Source organism: Archocentrus centrarchus, unplaced genomic scaffold (assembly GCF_007364275.1).
Source record: "Archocentrus centrarchus isolate MPI-CPG fArcCen1 unplaced genomic scaffold, fArcCen1 scaffold_57_ctg1, whole genome shotgun sequence".
Taxonomy (NCBI): domain Eukaryota; kingdom Metazoa; phylum Chordata; class Actinopteri; order Cichliformes; family Cichlidae; genus Archocentrus; species Archocentrus centrarchus.
Window position 1 is genome coordinate 1,315,652 of NW_022060278.1, and position 21,085 is coordinate 1,336,736.

Consider the following 21,085-nt stretch of genomic DNA (forward strand, 5'->3'; position numbering starts at 1 on the left):
ACACACACACACACACACACACACACACACACACACACACACACACACACACACACACACACACACACACACACACACACACACAAGGTTGGGGTTAAATTGGGCCACAATGATCTGATAGGCAGGTTAATGCATCTTACTGTCAAATCAGTTAGCTTGTCGTGTGCTGTAGCCTGGCATTGCTTCTGCTGACAACATGGAGATACTTCCCTTATTTCTTCTCATCCCCATGTAAAGTTGTGCTATTCACACTATTTGCTATGTTTGTGGCATTCATAGTATTTCAGCATTTGCAAACAAAAAAAAAAATCACATATAATTCATATTTCTTCAAATGTTTTTCTTTTTTTTCCATTTGTTTTATAGTGGATGCTATCAGAGTACATAAACTGAATAAAATATATCCAAATTATATGATCTGTTTCTGTGAATCTAATTTTTAAAATAAATATAAAATCATCTTTTACAGTTTTTAAAAAACAATAAAACATCAAGTTTTTCTGATCTAGTAATTTATGATGGAGTATGATAACTCTCTGTGGTATCTACTCCAGCGTAGAATTGGCACATAGAAGATTTGAGGTGGGTATTGTGTTATATGAATTGTACTTTAATTGCTATACTCACCATTAATGAGAGCTGCATGATTATGGTTAAAAAAAACCAAAACTTAAAAATTGATTATTACAATTATTTTGGTTTATATTGAGAACATGGGGCAGCACGGTAGCATGGTGGTTAAGCAATGCTGCTTCACAGATAGAAGGTCTAGGTTTGAATCCACCTTGGCCCGGGCCTTTCTGTGTGGAGTTTGCATGTTCTCCACATGTCTGTGTGGGTTTTCTCCAGGTACTCCAGTTTCCTCCCACAGTCCAAAGACATGCAGTTACTGGGGTTAGGTTAACTGGTCATTCTAAATTGCCCACAGGTGTGAATGGTTGTCGGTCTCTCTGTGTTGGCCCTGTGACAGGCTGGCGACCTGTACAGCGTGTACCCTGCCTATTGCCCTGTGACAGCTGGGATAATGTTGTCACAGGGCAATATGCTGGGATAAGTGGAAGAGAATGGATGGATGGAGTGAGGACATGATTATTGATTCAATTTAGTAACAAAATTCTTTAATTGTATTATTATTATTTTTGGAGCATGTAGTGCCACATTCCTGCTGATGTGCAAATGTTTGCATCAAAATACAAACACAATTCAGAAAATATCAGCACGCTGTTTAAAATGTCAATAAAAACAGAGTGCAATGATTTGCAAATGTCATAGACCCAAATCTTATTCACAACAGAACACAGAAAACATCAAATATTTAAACTTAGAAGATGTTCCAATAATTAAAATATTAGGCTGTAAATCTTGTTTGTTTATTTAAGTATGTATTTATTTATTTTAGTTGAGAAAAGGATGTGTTAGAATAGATAAACGTTTACCTGTTTTTCTATGTATCACAATGTGTTCATCATAAACATGCACATGACCATCAGATTGTAAGCACAAAACATACTCATACACACCCGGACCCTCCAGGTGAGGAAAGCAGGTAACGCCTGTTTCCTGATGTCACACACACACATACACACACCCCCACACACTCACGTGACGCTAAAATAAAAGAGCCGGCAGGAAGAAAGAAGTCAGACTCTCTTTCAGACACACAAATGGGTGTGAACTGACTGAGACTCTCCCTGCAGGTAAAAAGATCAACTACGGGTTTCTGTGTCTTTCTTTATTCAATGGTGGTCCGAACCTAACATTTTTTGGTCCTTCGAGAGCCGGGAGGGCAGTGAGGAGGTTTTTCCTAACGACAGCGGAGCAACGCCGGCAGACTGTCCGGACAGCCAGCTGCGATAGAGGCGCTGTGCAAAGACCCGAGACGTGAATTCGTTGTCAGGCCCGGCTTCATAGGTTTCTCCGCGGTCGCTGGGAACGCTTTCCTCGAGACCCGATCCACCAACGTGAAGACGACAGAAACCAGGTAGGACAAATCGTAGACTACTGAGTCGGACCGGGTCCGATTGCCATTATTACTTTAAGGGAAAGTTGGCTTTTCAGGGAAAACTGTAGTATACGTCCTCCGAACCGGGTTCGTGAGGTAACCGGCCATTGTAACTTTCAGGGAAAGTTCGCTTTTCAGGGAAAAGCGCCCTCAGAACAGGGTTCACGAGGGGCACCGGCCGAAGTAACTTTCAGGGAAAGTTAGCTTTTCAGGGAAAAGCGCCCTCAGAACAGGGTTCACGAGGGGCACCGGCCGAAGTAACTTTCAGGGAAAGTTAGCTTTTCAGGGAAAAGCATAGAGAAATAAAGTATAAAACGGTACCGTAGGTGTTCTCGCCGAAAGGAGAAAGTAAATATGTAACTCTAACGAACGGAGAGGTTTTAATTTGGCCTTAATTCGGAATTTTGGTGTTCTCGCCGTAAACAAAGATTTAAAATAGGCGCCATAAATACGCGTATGTGTGTGTGAATGTGAGTGACTGAGAGAGTGAAAGCTGCCATTGAAGTGGAAGCAGCAGCATGAAGAAAATCTAACGGTTTTCAACTTCATGGTCTGTTGAAGTACACAGTGAAGGGCGGATTTGGGTTTAGGTCTCAATAAAGACACGTGGTCTGTACGAGACAAAGCACAGGCTGATTGTACGTCAGAAACAATGGGTAAGTCCTCGTCGAAATGCGAGGCCGCCGTATTAGAGGGCGATGTAAAATTTATGGAATGGCATAAACAAGGGTCAACTCAATATATAAATAATGGAAGAAAAAATATGGGTTTAAGGGAAAGTTGGTAGTGACAGAATGTGAAAACTTAGTAACACAGCTGCAACAAAAAGCAGCATTTTGCAAAATGGCGCAGTTGGAACTGCAGTGTGCAAAGTTGTGGCTGTTACAAGCTAAACGCCGACAGGAACAGCAGAAGGCAAAAGCCACAGCAGCAAAACCACCCACACACGTGCATGCAGCTGTAATAAAGGCAGATGAGGAAACTCACATTGTATGTAGATCCCAGCAAGACCGTAGTGGGCCTGACCCAGCAGCACCCGGAGCTGCGCCATGTTTAGAGGGGGGAGGGCCTAACGGGGCAAAACAAGCCGCGCCATGTTTAGAGGGGGGAGGGCCTAACGGGGCAAAACAACATGTGACCCAAGCAAGGGAAGGCTTAACAGCTGTTTCTCCCGCAGCTTTTTCTCCTATTGCAAGCCGCACCAGAAATGGAGAACTTAAAACACTGGCGCACATAGATGTGCATGCCACACCTAAGCCAGCAGGTTATCCCATTTTATCAGAGTACGGGTATGAAAGGGATTGTTTCAATTGTGGAGGGCCCCCACCTGCACTGGAACAAGTGGCACAAATCTTCCCCATGCTCCAAGTCGCGAACCCAAACACCTCAACCTCCCACTATTTTGGTTTACCAACCTTGGACTGAAACTGAAATGCAAGAGGCCGTTAAAGACTTAACCCCACACAAAATTGACATAGAACAATGGGCAACAGGAATTTTGTCTCTCTCATTTGATAAATTTCCATAACAATTTTGGTGATTGTTGGTAGGATCCAGTAAGTTCTTCCACAAAGAAGTGACGAGTCACTGGCCAGCTGAAGAAAAAAAATGCTTCAGTCCTCCTGCATTTGCAAATTACGGAGGAACTCGAATTTTCACCCTTTGCTGGCCAGCTGCCTGGATTCAAGGACCCTGCCTTAGAGGCACGGCCATAACACATATCGAGTGAGAAAGATTCCAAATAATTTAAAATGGGAAAAAGTATGATTTAAAAGGTAAATCAAAAATTGCATCTGTCACTGTCAGAGCCGAATAGACATTGGGAGTCTGCTTAAAAGGGTAACACCCATCAGCGAATGGGTGGCACGCAGACTGGGTCGCGTGTAAAAGAGGTTAAAGACAAATTGTGTTGTTTAACCTAAGGTGATTAGGCCTCCTTGAACGTGTCCTTTTTTCTGTTTTCTTACCTGTGAGAGACGTCTCACTAGGAAAAAATGGAGATGGGAACGCAGGAGTAGAAAATTAATAGTTAAAGAAGTGTGCGTAGAGCGCGATCTTAGCAGAGTTTGAGCGGCAGAACAGCTGATGCCCTAATTAATGGAGTGGCGGTTTTGGGGCCACCTCCATTTGTTGTTACTTGTGATAACTCATCTCTCTATGCCCTTTTTGCAGGCAAATTTATAAGCGCTGAAAATCTCTGACCCAGATCTGGACTCCTGCCCTCCGATCAGACATCGTCCAGACCAGAATGATCGTCGGTAAACACGAGATCCACCACCTCCACCTCCTCATCGAGTTGCTGCTGCACCACAACCTGCAGACAAGCAGAACAGCTCCACCTCAGAAGAGCCCTCAACACTCCCGAGGGAGAGGACGAGGATGTGGAAGAAGACGGGGATGATTTTTTTTTCCAGGTGCATCGAGATGACAGATGTTACAACTGCAGCCTGACGGGTCACCGGTGAACTGAATGTCCACAACTGGTGAATGGAACGCGGACTAACCAGACTGTGTCACACTGATCGGAGAGGAGGACTTCAGACAAGTCAGACGAGGGCAAGTTACTTGATCAGCAGAGAAGGGAAGTGAGATGACACCCACACACACACACCACTCACTCATTACTGGCATCTAACACACAAACAGTACTAGCACAAACACCTGAACCACAAACGAAGAAGCAAATGATGGCCTTTTTAGGCCTGTGTAATTATTGCAGAGCATGGATCCCTTTGCGTGCAAGCAGTATGTGCAGCAGCACTCGCTATGTAGGCCTCCAGAGAACTGGTGCTTTTCCACTCACTTACACTTGAGGTGCTGCTCTTACAGAGTAAAATGACATTCTTATCTCCAGCCAGACACCGGAGCTGCATAGCGCTCCTGTTATCGCAACCACACATAACTATAGAGCACTGTACCACTCTAAACCCAGCCACTCTGCTACCAACGCCACATGACGGCGACCCTCATGACTACAAATTGCTGACGGAACAAAACAGCAAGCCCAGCTTAGACTTACAAGATGAACCACTGGCGAAAGGCAACGTTGTGTTTGTGGACGGCTCAAGCAGGAAAAATGATAAAGCAAAACAGAAACGGGCTACGCTATAGTCACCAATACCACCATAATCAAAGCTGAGAAACTGCCCTCACACCTCTCTGCTCAAGCAGCCGAGTTAATCGCATTAACCGAAGCATGCAAGCATCATGCAGGTAAAGAAGTCACGATTTACACTGACAGCCAGTATGCCGTTTCTGCCGTACGTTCGTTTGCAGCACAGTGGGCGAGAAGGGGAATGCTGACCTCTACAGGGAAGCCAGTAAAACATGCTGAACTGTTTAAAAAAACCTATTAACGGCCATAAAACTACCATCAGCCCTGGCCATTTGTAAATGCGCGGCACACAAAACAGGCACAGACTTGATAGCATTGGGAAACAGCTACGCTGACAAAGCAGCAAAGCTGGCCGCAAGTGGTAAATATGGCACCTCAACAATTACACAACAATTGTGGAACCCTTGTGACCCGAAGTGCTGCATGATATGCAGCAGCAAGCAAAATTGAAGTGGAACAACTTCCTAGGTCACTATTCAAAACAGCAGCCATATTGATACATGCTTTAACACATGTATCAACAGGGGGGGATAGTGAGTAAGACCTATAAGTATTGCTTAGTCGTAAAACCTAGGGGTACAGCTAAAAAAATCACTGTTCTTATCATCCGCAAGAGCGCAGGACTCGTTGAAAGAACGAATGGCACAGTAAAAAACAGACTAAGTAAATGTATGGCAGAAACGGGAAGGCCCTGGGTAGAATGCATAGACTTAGTAAAAACATACATGCATGTGACCCCCAACAACACAGGGATAACCCCCTATGAGGCATTGTTTGGCCGACCTTTTAGACTCCCGGTGTACACAGAATAACAACAAGCAGAGGAAGAGACAAACTTGAGTGATTGAATGAGAAAGTTGTTCCAAAGCAAAAATGTTGTTGATACAAATAAAGTGCCGGAAGGCTCTTCTGCTTCTCCACAGGAACATCCGGTGGCGGTGGGAGACTGGGTCGTAGTCAGAGTGATTAAGAAGAAGTGCTGGAACCAACCCCGGTGGGACGGACCCTACAAAGTACTACTGACCACGCCAGCTGTAGTCAAAATAGCAGAGAGATCCACGTGGATACACCTTAGCCATTGCAAAAGGATTGAGCCAACCAACGCTGTGTAGGGGACGGAAGTCGGGGTACAAAGGGGGGGGTGAGCCCTAGGCCACCTTCGTCTCAATCCCATGAAGAAAACAACTGAATCCCCCACTAAATAGGGATGGCTCATTCACATGCAATGACCACGTGGAACTGGATCTGCACCCTGGGCGCATTGATGACCATCGCGACTGCAACACAAGAGTTGAGCGCCTTGCGTGCAATGGTGATGCAGAATAGAGTGGTTTTGGACTTGCTGGCTGCCCCGCAAGGAGGAGTATACACCCTGCAGCAGTATATGGAACGGCAGACACCTGGAGGGAGTCAGGACTGGCTCTCTTGGCTGACTACTGGAGCTTGGTGGCAAGCTCTGCTGAAAGTCTTAGGGCCACCAGGGGTCATTCTGCTACTGTTTTGTTTATTTTTCAGTTGTATTGTTCCATCTTTAAGGAAAATGATGACGAATGTTTTCCTTTCAGCTTTCTATCAGTGTACCCTTGTGCAGGGTGGGCAGGAGGGTGAAACAGAAGACCAAATATGAAACCCCCATTGAAAATGGGAGACCAAGTGATGGGGGTGGATGTAAACTGGTTTTCAAACTAATGTTTAAAATTTGCAAATGTATGTAGGTGTTTCCCCGAGTGAGACTGACTAGCAGTGGCTGCCGTGAGCGGCGGGGCCGTTGAGGAATTTTCCTGTCTTAAAAGAATAGAAAGTGACTTTGGGTCAAAAGAAGGATAGACAGCCGCATGACAGGTTTTTCACCTCAACCTCATTCAGGATTGTATGTGCTATGTTCATGATAAACAGGGAGGAAATGTTAGAATAGATAAACATGTAACTGTTTTTCTATGTATCATAATGTGTTCATCATAAACATGCACATGACCATCAGATTGTAAGCACAAAACATACTCATACACACCCGGACCCTCCAGGTGAGGAAAGCAGGTAACGCCTGTTACCCGACGTCACACACACATACACACACCCCCACACAGCCACGTGATGCTAAAATAAAAGAGCCGGCAGGAAGAAGGAGGTCAGACTCTCTTTCAGACACGCAAACGGGTGTGAGCTGACGGAGACTCTCCCTGCAGGTAAAAAGATCAACTACAGGTTTCTGTGTCTTTCTTTATTCAACGGTGGTCCGAACCTAACAGATGGAAGACAAAACATTTGAAAATTAAATGCCAGACATGTAAAGTATGTTACATATGATGCTACTGCATGATAATTTTTGAGCGAACAGTCACATAAAATACAAGCCTACATGTTTTTATGCAGCCTGATGGAAGCAAAAGTGTTTCTTGGACAGGTCACACAAAGAACAAATAAACCTGTAACACTGAGATTTACTGAAGAAGATGAAAAGAACCTTGAGGACACTGACAGATGAGACCAAAATTAATTTGTTCAGCTGGGGTCCAGAACAGGACCATAAGTGGAGGTACAAGGAGCTGAGTGTTGGGGAGATGACATTTATAGGTGGCACCATGAATGCCTGTGGATATACCAGAACTCCCAAAGCCTGCCGAAGAGGAATATTGCAGCAGATTCTCAGGACACTTAAAAAAATCACACAAGAGTTTCTAAAGAAGAAAACTGAAAACTGTGACCTGCAAACACCTTTGTATATTATAGAGAACGGTAACAACATTTATGCTTGCAATAAACAGGAAAGGTAAAAACATCACCCAGCTGCTGCGGTCAGAGCCACAGGAGCTGTTTGAGGTGGGCGTGAAAGGAAAAGAAGAAGAGAGAGAATACAGACAGAAGAAGAAGAAATGCAGCTCGTCTTTGTTCACCTTTTATTATTTATGCAAAGTAGAACACTTTGAGATCAGAGAGCAGCAGGGTGGATGTGAGGATGGGGCACTCTTTGCTCTGCATGACGGGGTTATTGAGTAAGTAGATTCCTGACATGGTTTGAATGGCACTGATTCATGAACATGTTTCTCCTTTGTGAGACTTTCAGAGCATCACCTGTTTGACCTTCATCTGAGCGTCTTTGTGATTTTTATGATTAATAAATTTATCATTAATATTTGTTTTCATGTTTCAGCCTATCCACCAAATTATAATACATATGCAGTGACATTTTTTATGAGCATGAACTATTCATTTATAAAAGATGTTTTAGTTCATCTTTGATAATCTCAGATGAGGTTTCAGTTTTTGTTTCAGTGCTCAGTACACTCTGCTATGGAAATGATAAAGGTGAGGATTTTTTTTCTTTGCTTTCTTTTTATAAAATATGTATAATATTGTTCTCTAATTTCCCGTCTCCTGTACCACTCTAAATCACATCCTCACTCTGTTTCAGTTGATACAATTTATTTAAAGTTGAACTCAGTGAGCCTCTTTGAACAGAGGATCCACTTTCCAGAAAGTCATAAAAGTATCAGATTAGTTCACAAGAGTATGAAATTACATATTTACCTTTTCTGTGTGGTGTTGTTTAGATCTGTTTCTGTGTGGAAAATAAATGCTGAGTCTGAGCTTTAAAAAGTGTTTCAGATTTTGTTTTAATTACACTCACTGACTTTGTTTTTCTCTCTGCTGATGTGCTTGTTCAACTCAAAGTCAGCATCTTCATGAAAGCAAAGCAGACTTAAGCCAACTCCCAAAATAATGAGTCATTTATAGAAGAGAAATAAAAACAATATTTAATATGAGAGCATTTTATAAAGGCCTACAAATTTAAGTTGTTTACATGGTATTAAGACTCTGTGTACTCTGTGAGTGGAGTGATACCATCACACTGACTGTATCGTGTAAGTTGGAGATTTTTCATCCCAATTATCTAAATAAGGCCACTTATTACAACTTTGTAGTTTTTCTTTTTTTGTTGCTTGGTAAACTATTTTGTTTTAATTCTGGCAACAACTTAACCTTAAGAAGAGCTTTTTATTCACAGTGAAGAGAGCAAAACAAGTCAGAGCAACTTCTCTGCTGTGCAGCAAAAAATCTGTGATGGACAAAGTTAAAACTGATGTGAGCACGTAGGGCAGGTGTAAATATGATGCAGTCCTCCATCCAAGTGACAATCTAATCACCTTTTTCCTTTCAACTCAACAGCAGCAGGTAAACCCAGAGCCACACTGACAGCACAAAGCTCAATCATACCAGCAGGGGGCAGCGTGACACTGAGCTGCTCTGTGGAGGGCTCTGCTGGCTGGAAGTTTGACTGGTTCAGACGTGATTCAGTCTCTTCTGAAGCTCAGCTCATGAGAGGAAATGAAGCAAACAGAGATATTAGAGTCTCACAAGGAGGTCTGTACCACTGCAGAGGAGGGAGAGGAGATCCAGCTTTCTTCTCTGAGGACAGCAATGAAATCACTGTGGAGGAAACTGGTGAGTTTTATTCTTATATTTCTGATGATCATTATGTGATCTGTGCTAACTGCTAAGCTGAGGAAGACTTTAAACTTTGAATTTTTAAAATTAAAATTAAACAGGAATGTTGGGAGAGACATACAGATGCAGGAAAAGGCCACAGGTCAGACACAAACCTGGGCCGCAGGCACCACTGGCATGTGGCATGCATGGTCCTCCGCTGAGCCAACCTGGCAACCCCCCAGTAAAAGTTTTAATGGTGATTACAGGAACAGGCACTGCTGTTTTGGACACTAGATCACTCCACCTGAGCTCACATCTTTGCTCTTTTGTGTGTAAACAGACTCCACGTTAAACTATAACAGCATTTTCACTACTGCTGTTGTGTTATCGGTTGTTTGGTTGGGAAAACTGGAGGCTGCATGGGCTTAATGTTGTAATACTCTTTATTCATGCGCATGTCCCTGAATACATTATTGCAGCTCATTTTTTAGTCACTAATGTGTGTAAAAGACTCACATGGTGAGCTCTACAGAGTTGTGCATTAAACTATTATAATTGAGTTACTCGATAAATTGTTGCAGCCTTAGATAGCTCTATGAAAGCTTACAATTGTGATCAAAAGGTTTCATCACTCCTCATGGGCATGAATGCCATGGTAGTTTGGCGGCTTTAACAATTTCTTTGAACTGGCCAAGGCCCATTAACTTCTCATTAGTGATCATGATTGACTCCAACTGGTAGTTCCACTTTGCCAAGCTTTGGAAGAAGATCCAAATTGAGAGGAAATTTGGTTAGGATGTAGGAACAACCCAAGAACCACCAATGCTCATCTGCTGGAACACCAGCATCACTGCCCTCAGTGAAGTGAGTTTTACATCACCATGGACTGGGAGGGTGCTGATCAAGAAAGAAGCTCCTGCTTCAAAATCAACACCTTCAAGCTTGACTGACATTAGCAGCGGCTCACATGGACGAGCCAAATGCTTTCTAAAGATGGTCAGATCTTATGTTCAGATGAGAAAGATTGAGCTATTTGGCCACAATGACAAGAGTCTATCCAGAATTGTGCCTGAAGCTTCTTGCTGGCTACCAAAAGTGTCTGGTTGAGGGTGCAACTCACTAAGGGGCATTTAACCAAATTTTAGTGGCTGTGTATGTATTTGCGGCTGTATGTATAATTTTGATCCAGTGTGGATGCTGCAGGGTTCTTTCTTAAACTTCTCCCAACAGGTGAAGCAAAGAATGAAGGCACAGACGATGTTCTTAGCATGTCATTGTTTTTGTCACCTCTCAGTGTAAAACAAGGAGTATTTACAAATAAATAAATAAATAAATAAAAATTGACAAAAACTAAAAGTGGGGAAAAACACTATATATACTCTATATAGAAGGTCAAAGTTACTGAACTGAGTTCCTTCATAACTCAGCAGCCTTAGTGGCCATACACAAATTACCCTTGCTGTAACAGCCTCCCTTTAAACCAGTTGCTCCTCCCACTAGGTATGATGCTTACCCTCAGAAATACACGTTATTGCCAAAAGTACTCACTCACCCATCCAGCTCATTAAATCCAGGTGTTCCAGTCACTTCCATGGTCACAGGTGTATAAAACCAGCACCTAGGCATGCAGACTGCGTCTACAAACATTTGTGAAAGAATGGGTCGCTCTCAGGAGCTCAGTGAATTCTAGCGTGGCAGTGTGGTAGGATGCAATACATTCAGTCATGAAATTTCCTCACTACTAAATATTTTACAGTCAGCTGTTAGTGGTATTATAACAAAGTGGAAGCAATTGGGAACAATGGCAACTCATGATTCATGATTCACATTCAGGAAGATTTGACTCATTAACTTTGGTGATTCAGGAACCGACCAGCTCTAGAAAATATTTCTTTTAACACGTTTGCCTGGTAAAACATTACATTCATTACAGACCCAGAAAGCTGCTCTGCATTCTTGGAGTTACATGTGAAACAATTATTATTACTGAGCTGTGACTATTAACAGTAACTCAGCAAAGCTTCTCTGCTATAGCTGTAAGAGAGCCATCATCAACCAGTGAAGGCTGAGATTAGATCTGATTATAAATGGTTATACTGGGGACAGGTACTGTTCCTAGTAGTAATCAATCACTAGTTAATAGTTACCAAAACTGTTTGCAAAAAAATCTTTTTTTATTTCATAAAATTGTTTTGCAACACCAGGTTAAAATATAATAGAATCAATAAAAGTCTTCTAATAGAAACAACAACCAATGAAAAGAGCAGCGAGAAAATAATGAGAGTGAACAATTAATTACTTTCCAACAGAACCTGTCGTCACTGTGTCTCCATCATGGCTGAGTCCTGGAGCCTCAGTAACTCTGAACTGTGAGGTTGAACATCCGTCTGCAGGATGGAGCTTCTACTGGTATAAAGCTGTTCCTGATCTATCAGAGAAATCCTACAGTTATGAGCTGCTACCTGATGGCAGTGGGACTGCACAGGACTCCTACATCATTGATGGACAGACACACACAGCAGGATATGTGTGTAGAGCTGGAAGAGGAGACCCAGAGTATCACACTGATCACAGTGAACCAAAGTTTGTCTGGTCTGCAGGTCAGTTTGTTTCTATCCTTTCAATAAGCTGATGTTATGTTTCTTTACCAGTTTCTCTCTTTCACTGAGATTCAGTCCGTTAAAACTCATTTATATGAAAAGAAGAATCCATCTTTTAATTTCTTACTGTGATCAAGCCAAAATGAATTTCTTTGTTTCCTGCTTTTATAACCTTTTCAATCATGATGATAGCAGGAAACACCAAAGACATATTCAGTGCTGTGCAAAAGTCTTTAGCCACCCCTCATTTTTAAAAATATATTTTGCTTCTAAGGAGCCAAACTTTCTTGTGATCACCACAACCAAGGAGGTCATGTCTAGTCAACAGATTGATCTGAACCTCAAAATTATAATGTAGACATATTTAAAGGTGTGTTTCTTACTGCTATTGTTTATATTGACAATATTTAGGAAATTATACTGGTATGTGGGAATTCTACATATTGATCACTGCATCCATATATCAGGTCACATTTGACCTCTGACCTCACTTTTACATTTCATATCTGCCTTTCTTTCAAGTGGACCCTAAAATGTGTTAAATCTTTAAAGTGTTGCCAAGAGAGAGAATGAGCTGCTAGTTAGTTAGAAACATACTGCAGTATAATATTATGTTATAAGCTCAAGTTATTCATGTCTGCTTATTTATGAATCAGTGTCCATCATCCATTACCCTCTCCTACATAATGTTCATATACAAAATACAATATTATTTCCTTAAAAGTAAATACTGCCCACAGTGAGCTGCCTTGGCAGAGGTTTGCGGTCTGAGTGCTTCTGTTTTTAAAGTGATCTTGAACAATAGTTCTTCAGGCTTTCTGTGTCATAGTCCTCTACTGGTGTGTCTTTCTTTGGAGACTCTAACTGTCCCTGAGTCCAGGAGGAGCTCAGCTGAGGTTTCTTTGCCTTCTGAATGGAGCCAGATTTCTGCGCCTCAGCCTGACCACCTGCTCCTCATCAGTCTCATTAATGACCTGCATTTAATGGCCAGCTCCCCTCACCCAGTCTCTGACAGATTGCTTGCTTATGCTGCTCCTCAGCAGAGTCTCCTACCTGCTTCTATCAAGCTGGTCGGTTTCTCCTACAAGCTTCTGTTGTTTCTTGATCTTGATGCCATGATGTGTTTTGAAGAAATCCTTCGCCGACACAGTCTCAATGAATAACATAAGGTTTATTACAAAAAAGACAATGTCAAAACAGACGCTCGAGACATCTGGGTGAGAGAAAGCCAATGATCTTCTGCACACCCCGAACAAAGAAACTTACAGCGTTATATAGGCTTTAACATATGGTAGACATGCTGCCACACAGACTGGTTCAAACCAGCTTTCTTGGGGGGGGGGGGGTCAGAGAATCCTGAGTTTTACAACTTTCCTTATTTGGTAAAGATAAACAGTGAAGATGAGCTCCCAAACTGAGAGGCCCCTTGCTGGAATGTTCCTATATGTTTAGGAGGCAACATACATGCAGTTTCACATAGGCATTTAAGACACTACACTTCTTTCACTAACATCCACACTCACCTCACCTACTCACCTGCCTGCTCACCTTCCAACACCCTCTGCTCCTACGGAAAGACAATTCGGGGGCCTCCCCCTCAGGAAATCTCCTTCAGCCCTCCAAGTAAAGCTCTTTGTTCACTCTCACTAACTGGACTCACTGCCTGGACCCCTCGGACTGATAGTGCTCTCCTCTCCTGTGGACGGTTCAGTTTCCCAGAGACGCCTTAGACACATCTCTCACAGTTCATGTTCATTCTGTGCAGTAAAGACTTTTGAATGTGTTAATTCAGTCTCCTGGGGGCAGCACAGTGGTGCAGTGGTTAGCATTGTTGCCTCACAGTTAGAAGGTCCTGGGTTCAAATCCATCATCCAGTCGGGGCCTTTCTCTGCAGAGGTTGCTGCTCCCTTTGTGTCTGTGTACTTCTCTCCAGGTACTCTGGCTTCCTCCCACAGTCCAACTGTAGTTAGTGAGGATAGATCAGATAAATGGTGATTCTAAATTGCCCATAGGTGTGAATGGTTGTGTGTTTCTCTGTTGAGCCTGGGACAGACTGGCAACCTGTCCAGGTGCCCCTGCTTCTTGCCCAATGACAGCTGAGATAGACTCCAGGCCCCCCGCTACCCTGAAAAGGATAATTTAAAGGAAGTGTTTCTGTGGCTGTGATGGGTACGTTCAAGAGAAGCAACATGTGGAATAAGAGCAAGAAGTCATTTACAAAGTGTCATGTAAACACAATACAGGAAACTGTGGGTCTACTGGACAGTAGATGTAAGCAAATGGTAGCAGACATCCTGCTGTGTTATGAAATTACCTGCCATTAAAAAAATAAAGCTGCCTCTGACCCTATGAAAGCTGGGATAGGCTCATTTATTTATTTCCTTGTTTAGCCACTTAAAACTGACCTACAACTCATTCAAGCATAAAATGTCCTTCAAGAAGCCTGGAGAACATTTCCTGAAGACCATTTAAAGAAATGACAAGAAAGCTGCCAAAGAGAGTTCAGGCTGTGTTGAAGATAAAGGTGATCACACCAAATATTGACTTTAATTTCATATTAATTACTCAACAGACAAGATGTACAATTGACTGAAGACACTTTTCTTAGTGGTCAAGTGGATGTACAGAAAAAACTGAAATATATGAAGACCAGGAACATCTTTGGGTAAAGAAAGGCAGCAGGCAGTTTAACATAAATGTGAAGAAAACACTGACTACAGGTGGCCAATAAATGTTTTTCTCACATCAAAGATTTTGTTGTTCTTGGTATTGAAGGTACAAATTTTAGGTTGGCCAAAACAAATATTGTATCTTCTTAATCTGTTAATAAGAAATACTTAACATCTGTGAGCTTTGTCTCCTCCCTGCATGTTTCCAGATGTTCATTCAGCAGCGTCTCTCACAGTGAGTCCTGACAGAGTGCAACACTTCACCTCTGACTCTGTCTCACTGACCTGTGAGGGAAACTCTGCTGAGTGGAGAGTGAAGAAGTTCACTGAGGACGGCCGACTGAACTCTGACTGTAGGACAATGACTGGATCCACATGTAACATCAACACATCACAGTCAGATACTGCAGTGTACTGGTGTGAGTCTGGATCAGGAGAGTTCAGCAGTGCAGTCAACATCACTGTACAGAGTATGTTATTATACTTTTTTTTTCAGTAAAAAATTCGAATTTTAGACAATTTTCGGCATCTCACCAAAGCAGCAAAATGCTCTTGATTGTTGGTCTCATTTCACTCAATCTTTTAAACTAGTTAAGCAAATTTGTAAAGTGCACAAATAACTGTTATATTTTCTTTTTTCAATAAACCACAAAGAAGGTCAAGATGTGTCATCAGAGTGTATCATGTAAAAAGGTGCAGTTGTATCAAAGGTTCTGCTGTATGTGAGTTCTCCTCAGTGCAGAGCCAATCAGGGAGTTCAGAGCAGCAAACTTTCTTTATTTACCTGCACTGTGCACAGCTCCATGAACTACTCTGCTCCACCTCTCCTCCTGCAGCTGTGCTCAAACCACACCTCACTGCTACAGCAGCCTCATATAAAAATGAATAATTATCTAATTTAATCAGCTGCTTGTTAGAATTGTGCAGAGCTTCATTATCAAGAATGAAAACATGGCACCAAAAACAAAAATACAAATGATAAAGTTCAGATCTTGAATCTTTGGGGAATCATTTAAATAATTTCTTGTGGAATGAAGAACTGTTTGTTTTGCTGTCCCAGTAAAAACTTCCACCATCACAGTTTCCAAAGAGAACTCAGTCACAGATTTTTCCTTACTGTGATGAAGGTTTGGTTTAGGGAAGATTTTTGTCATCTGAACTTAACCTCTTCCATCCTGGAGCTCCTTGTACTGGTCTGTTAATAAAAAGCAAGCGAAGCCAATTTTTGCAGGTTTCTGAGTGCAGCAACTTAAACTTAATTCTTAGGCAATTATACCTTTAATGAGCCGTCAGATCCTGAGCCCAGACATCATTTGTTAAACCTCTTGTAAAAAATATTGATATTAAGTTCGGCTCACAGATCAAATCAGGCAATTCTTCAATTAAGACTTTTAACTAAAGTTAAACCAGGTCTTTCTATCACAGAAAGTCATTCATGCTTTTATTACATCCAGACTGCTGCAGTTCATTATATGTTGGACTGACCATAACAGTAATATCACAGTTACAGCTGCTTCAAAATGCTGCTGCTGGTCTCCTGACAGGTACCTGGAAACAGTTTTAGTTTTGACAGAAAATTTTGATTTAGTTTTAGTCATAGTCTTTGGATGAAAATGTAATTTAGTTTTAGTCATAATTTTGTCATCTGAATAGTTTTAGTTTTAGTCTAGTTTTAGTCGGCCAATTAGAATATATTCGACTGAATCTACCGTCGATTTAGTCAAATAAAACATAAAGGGTGTAAAATGCTTTTTCTTCAGTTCCCTTGAATTAGTCATTATACACACTTACACAAAATTAAACATTTATTAAAAGTTATGGAACAATGCTTGAAAGACCAATACACATAAACATATTGCACAAACATCTTTATTTACCTGACCCTGTTTATTGAGCATAACAATAAAATATTGATGAGTAGGCCTGCTCTGCCTGGAAAATTCACAGGCTAGCGTGGCCTTCCAAGGTTTAGATCAAATTTGTGCAACTGTGCATTTGATCGGATGTTTTCCTAATTTGTCCCGCCCTTTCGCAAAATTAAATCAATTGTGATTGGATGTCATCCTCACCAAGCATTTCCATCTCATTTTGATTTGTTGACAAAAGTGTCAATTTATTTCGTCATTTTAAAAAAAAAAATCCTTTTAGGTAGTTTTTATTTCGTTTTCGTCATGAAAAAAAGGGTTGTGACGAAAATAGTTGGTCAACGAAATTAACACTGTGTGGAGGCTTGATCATGTTTTTCAGTTGTTGCACTGTGAAAGACAGGAAGTGCTTGCATGGGTTTGCTCCAGGTTATCAATCAGATCTTCTCCAATCCCGTCCCATGCTGCTCACTTAGCTGCAAATGTCAGAAGCTTCTAGTTATTCCTAATTGCTGATTGGCTCGTAGGTGACCACTCATTCTGAGTCACAGCTCTGAAACTCTGGATTAGGTCATCATCCTCCTTTTCTTCAGATCAGTGGAAAACAAGCTTCTTCTCATGAAGTTTTTCAGCTTCAGATTACTTTCTGTTTATTGTGTCAGTGTATCTCATTTACTATTGTAGTTCACGATGTCAAAATTGTAGTTTCATGATGTGGTTGAAGAAATCCTTCGCCGACAGTCTTAATGTATAACATAAAGTTTATTTACAAAAAAGACAATGTCATAACCGATGCTTTGTAGAGCCATCGGGGGACAGGAGGCCCAATCTTCCTAACTCCCTTGAACAAAGGGGCAACAGACATTATATAGTGTTAGCAACCCCCACATCCTCAGCCTCCTAACCTATAGCTGAACATCTGGACAATCCCTTATATGGAAAGCCAGAGATCCTACAAGGACATTCTATACATTCCTTCTGTGGGGGAAGTTTAAATCACATCTCCTTTGCCTGAACCTTTAAGGAAAGAGACAATACATACATTCCAGTAAAGACTTTAAGAAAGAGAACACATATGCATACATAGAATTTTAGCATAGCAGTACAAACACCATATATAGTATTTTCTGAAAAACCAGGTATATCTTATTTCCTGCATGTATGTGAGGTCATTCTCTTTTTTGGAGAGAGCAACAAGAGGTTCCACTCTCATACCATTCACTGATCAAAGCAGCCCTGAACTCAAGGCCTTAATCCTAAAGGAGAAAACATAAACATAAATGCAGTTTAACACACAATTTAACACACAGATCGATCAGACACCACACTATCATTATTTTACTTTTTAATTATTATTTACTACTTTCATATTTATTTTATTACTGTATTGTTTTATTTATTAAATCATCACTTTTTATTGTTCAATCATTTGTATTGTTTCTTTGATAATTTTACTTGCTGTTCAGCACTTTTTTTAATTTTTATTCTTCTTATTTATATGTGTGTGTATATAAGGTTGCAGGTACAAAATACATTTCACTGTGCATTGTACTGTGTATAACTGTGCATGTGACAAATAAACACTATCTTATCTTATCTTATCTTATTCTGCTTAAATGTGTTAAATAAATAAATTGACTTGACTGTTTGTCAGCTTTTTCTAAAAGTCTGCACCAGCTGATCTGACTGAAACAATTGTGTTTGATTGTGTCACAGATGATCCTGATGCTCCTATCCTGGTGAGTCCTGTTCATCCTGTGACTGAAGGAGCTTCTGTTAGTCTGAGCTGCAGTTTGAGGACACAAAAAATACTTTCCAATGTGTTTTTCTACCACAATGACAAACTTATTCAAAATGATACCCGAGAGGAGCTGAAGATCTCTGCAGTGTCAAAGTCTGATGAAGGTTTCTACAAGTGTGAATACTCAGGAAGAGAGTCACCACAGAGCTGGATGTTAGTTAAAGGTGAGCAGGATCAAAACATTTGATGAATATTTGGAAATATTTTGATGACTGAGAAGGAAAATATCCAATATAATTACAGTTTATTAATAATTGTTTGTTGTTACAGTAACTGTGTCAGCAGCTGACAGCTCTGTGTGGCTGATTGTTGGACTGGTTTGTGGAGTCTCTCTCCTCATTATTCTCCTGCTCTTGTTGTATCGCTGCAGAACGACCAACAGGGAGAACTTTTCCTTTACTTACTACAAACTCTTCATTCATTCAGATACACAAATGCATCATGAGGTCTGTGTGAAAGCAAATGTCTTCTTTACATTTTTAATAAAGGTCCTGCTAATGAGCAGACGGTGAATCAGGATGAACATCAGCAGCAAGTGTACTCCTCTCTTCTTCATGGTTAGTTTTTCATCTACTTTAAAATATTCTGATGCTCTTTGCATCCAGACTGTAATTATTACATCTGCTGCAGTTTGAACTCTGTTGAAGGAAACAAGAATACTTGTTTGAAACTGTGTTTAAATTAGTATCACAGACATGAGGTGACTGATTTTCTCTGACCTGTAGGTGATCGTTGTGTCTATGAGACAATCAGAGGCTCTGAAAACACTGAAAATGGTAAAGTACACACTTTCATTAATACAGAGTTTGTGGAAGCTGGATGATTATACAATAACTGTGTTTAACATTAAAGTCAATAAGATGATTAGTTTATATATTATATCTGTGATTCAGCTCAAAGTCATTAACAAGACGAGTGAGTGCACAAACTCTGAGATTTGAAATGTAAAATCTACATTGTTAATTATTCTGACTGATAATAAATGCAAACAGAGGGTGTTTGTTTTTAAATGTTTTCATTTGATCACCTCAACAGGACAACGTGGTGACCCAGAGGAGAGCTCTGACTACTATAATGTGAATCCAAATTCAGCCACAGCTCTAAAATCTTAACAGCAGCTCTTTAGCTGTTTTTATCTTTTTCTCTTTAAAGGAACTTAAAAACTTGACGTCACTTTGAGTGAAAAGGAGCAGATTTTTCATTCAAAGCAATGATCCTGATAGCCTGAGTTTATATTTCCTTCAGAAAGAATCCCTCAGTGTGTTTCAGTCGTTTATCTTCCTTTAAATCAGAGGAGTCCAAACTATGGCTCACGGGCCAAACATGGCCCATGCTCAGATTTTTTTATGGCCCATGCATCTTGTCCATACATGTTATTTTTGGCCCACCGGCCCAAGCAATGAATTCAACTCAGCATGTAATTCCAAAAAGTGATTTTTGGAAAGTGCCAATAAAAAACAAAAAACGATGTATTTAAACTGGTGTAAATGACTTTTTGGCTCCAATCGGTCAAACATATCTGTCATTCTGTAATTTCCCTATTGTGGGATCAATAAAGTATCATCATCGTCATCATGAATGATATCAATTCATTCTGAGTGAGAACAAATCCTGTCACAGGTAGAAGCTGCAATTACATTTTGGCAAAGCAGCTTTTATGTATTTTTTATTTATCAGGAAAAATTTAATTTTTTTCATAGAGATCTGGTCAAGGGGGCAGCAGAAGTTACAACACATATAAAATCACAGTTCTATAAAGATAGTTGAAGAGGACCAAAAGGAGCAGCTTGATTATAATGTAGCTACAGTAACACAGTCATAAAGATGCTTGCAAAATGGGTCATTTCTTTATTTTATTCATAAGGCCTTCATAAATTCTCTTGACTACAGTCTAATTAATAAATTTAAGCAGAGATGTTATACATCAAAAACATAAAAACATCACTTTTTGGCACAACACCAGCAGCTGGATAAGATCAAGTTTCCAGAGATGAACATTTGCATAGAAAATGTTCGTCTTGTTTGGCTCCACATGTTTGTGAATGCAGATTTTCTCTGTTCTGAACTTAAACAAGAACTGCTTGAGATCCAGACTGAGTGACTCCACCTACGTGACATTTTACACACGTCAACCACTGCTCTGGAGTCAGACCTGCGCTGTGTACCTGTGTGTCCTTCACAGTAGTGTCACAGTAGTATCTTACCTGTTGCTCTGTTATCAGGATTACACAGCAGTTTTTTACAGTTTCTGTATGTTTTAAATTTCAGTTGGTAATTCAGAGCTTTATGCTCTACATTTGGTTACTTCATGTTTGTTTGCTGAATGGAAAAGAAAGTATTAAATAACACTATTTATAAGCATCTTTGATTCTTTAAAATAACGTCATCAGGGACTGTTGGCCCTCGGGCACTTTCACATTATCAAATCCTCCACGAGACAAGTTTGGACACTCCTGCTGTCGATCATAATTTTAATGCATTTTAATGTGCTGTAGATCTGTTTTTATGTTTTTAACTTTTTCTTTGATTTTGCAAATAAGCACTTTGTATCTTTGTTAAGAAAAGTGTTCTATAAATAAAGTGTGTTGTTGTTGTGTGTCAGAGT

The 21,085-nt window shown here is 40.7% G+C and overlaps 2 long non-coding RNA genes across 2 annotated transcripts; one reads left to right on the forward strand and one right to left on the reverse strand.

Moving 5' to 3' along the window:
- Positions 1 to 18,747: 18,747 nt before the first annotated feature.
- LOC115777580 (uncharacterized) lies at positions 18,748 to 19,360 on the reverse strand. Its single transcript, XR_004019648.1, has 3 exons — positions 19,200 to 19,360; positions 18,956 to 19,118; positions 18,748 to 18,844 (listed from the first exon to the last, which is right to left on the reverse strand). It is a non-coding gene; the product is annotated as an uncharacterized LOC115777580 (long non-coding RNA).
- LOC115777581 (uncharacterized) lies at positions 18,912 to 20,644 on the forward strand. Its single transcript, XR_004019649.1, has 3 exons — positions 18,912 to 19,037; positions 19,206 to 19,256; positions 19,516 to 20,644. It is a non-coding gene; the product is annotated as an uncharacterized LOC115777581 (long non-coding RNA).
- Positions 20,645 to 21,085: the final 441 nt, after the last annotated feature.